This window comes from Protomyctophum parallelum (assembly GCF_964188405.1).
Source record: "Protomyctophum parallelum genome assembly, chromosome: 14".
Taxonomy (NCBI): Eukaryota; Metazoa; Chordata; class Actinopteri; order Myctophiformes; family Myctophidae; genus Protomyctophum; species Protomyctophum parallelum.
Genome location: NC_139709.1, coordinates 44,861,332 through 44,863,169, shown reverse-complemented (window position 1 = coordinate 44,863,169; position 1,838 = coordinate 44,861,332). Strand labels below are relative to the sequence as shown.

The following is a 1,838-nucleotide window of genomic DNA, read 5'->3' as shown; positions in this document are numbered from 1 at the left end:
GTACATGCTAACTTGACCAAAGAACCTGTACACATGGGATGTGTCACAGACTCACATTATATTACATTTTATTTCATGCAAGTAAATTTGACTACCGAATGTAGTTATTTACATCCACGACCAGGGGACACTACTGGGTATCTTATTTATATGGTACATTGTTCTATCACAATCATCAAGTGAAAGTGAATGCTAATGGTAAACTTGGACAAGAATACAGGATTATTATTAAATCGTGACTGACCTCAAAACTGACATTGCATACAGACAACATTAGAAAGACTAGCTGTTAATGTACTATTTTTCTTTTCAGTGAGTCTGGCTCTGATTGATAGATGAAAACTAACATAACTGCTTACTTAAAATGACTAAGTTACGGTTGCTGAGACCACAGACCTGTCAAAACATTCCCCTTTAGCAGGGCTAATCTTGATTCAGTGGAAATCTGTAATGCACTTTAAACAGTTCCAATGTCTTCATTTTTATCCCCTGCTTTCAAAATGACCAAAGACAGACATTTGATTTTGAGCTTTAATAGTCTAAAAACATATAGAACTACACAGATGATCAGAAATATGAACACAGCACGGTCCAGGTTAAAGGGTAAGCACTTCTTCAGCTTCTTCAGGATGTTAACAACAATGATCAGCAGGATGAAGGGGAAAGGAAGAATATATGCAATAACGCACATTATCCATCCGTGATCGAAATATGCAGTGAGTGGTAGTGACATGAAAATTATGCAGCTTACAAAGGCTTCCAAAACCTTCCAGAATCCAGGCAAAACAGCTAGATACTAGATAGGTCCCCTTTTTCTTTTTGCAGATTTTATCCCACAGCACCTCGACAAGATAGGCCACACCACACAGGAAAACGAATATGGTCACCACCCAGGCTTTGATGCACGTGGCGCAAGGGTAGAAGTTGGCGTACATGATGGCGACGGACAAGGTCATGAGGGTGGAGGTCATAGCCATGCCAGTGGCGAAGTCTGGCCAGTCCATGCAAAACATATTGAGTGGGATGTCGAGTTTGACCAGTTCAATGATGGTGATGATGAGGGTCACGAAGGGACAGAAGGACCAGGTGAACTTGCAGTAGACCCAGTAGCTGCTGATCGAACCAGTGTAGGCACTCACGGAGAACGCAATAGTACCAAAGACGATCTCAAGAATGTGCATGCAGGATCCCTCGGGATGTCCATCTTCTTTGAAGGTGAGAGAGCGTGTGCTCCTTGCCGTTGTTATGTAGCTTCCCCAGGTGGCTTCTGAATTGATATGCTCTCTTTGCATGATATTCAGACATTGAACGGACATTATCTAAGAGGTTAGAGGCACTGGCCATGAGCGTATTATCTTGTCAGGGAGCATAGCCCGGCCTACTGTATCTCTCATCTCTGTGAGTAAATGTTCTGGCATTTCTATAGCGCCTTTATTGAAAGTTCTTTGCAATGAGCTTTTACATTCACACATTCACAATCACATTCACATTCACACACTGATGGTGAAGGCAACCATTTAAGCTACTGGGCATCAGCCTGATAATCTGGATCAGTTGGGGGTGTCATGCTCAAGGACACTTCGACACAAAGGCATGACATGACGCTACTGTGAGACGCAACTTGGCCTGTTGTAGCGCCACCATGAGGCTGATTTGAAAACTGTCAAGTGGCATTTCTTCCTCAGCCTATCCACACTTTTCCTGGGCTGTGTGTGCTCCAGTTCCTGTCGATTTGATCCAATGGATGCCAATGAAACTGGTCAGATGACCAATGATCTCCAATGAAATCCACTGGAAAGTGTATTTGGATGGCTGGTGCAAGGAGAAGTCATCACGCT

At 43.1% G+C, this 1,838-nt stretch overlaps 1 pseudogene across 1 annotated transcript; it reads right to left on the bottom strand.

The window, feature by feature from the left end:
* Positions 1–457: 457 nt before the first annotated feature.
* On the bottom strand, positions 458–1,292 carry LOC310871339 (myeloid-associated differentiation marker-like protein 2; annotated as a pseudogene). Its single transcript has one exon. The product of its transcript is annotated as a myeloid-associated differentiation marker-like protein 2 (transcript).
* Between the last annotated feature and the right edge of the window lie 546 nt (positions 1,293–1,838).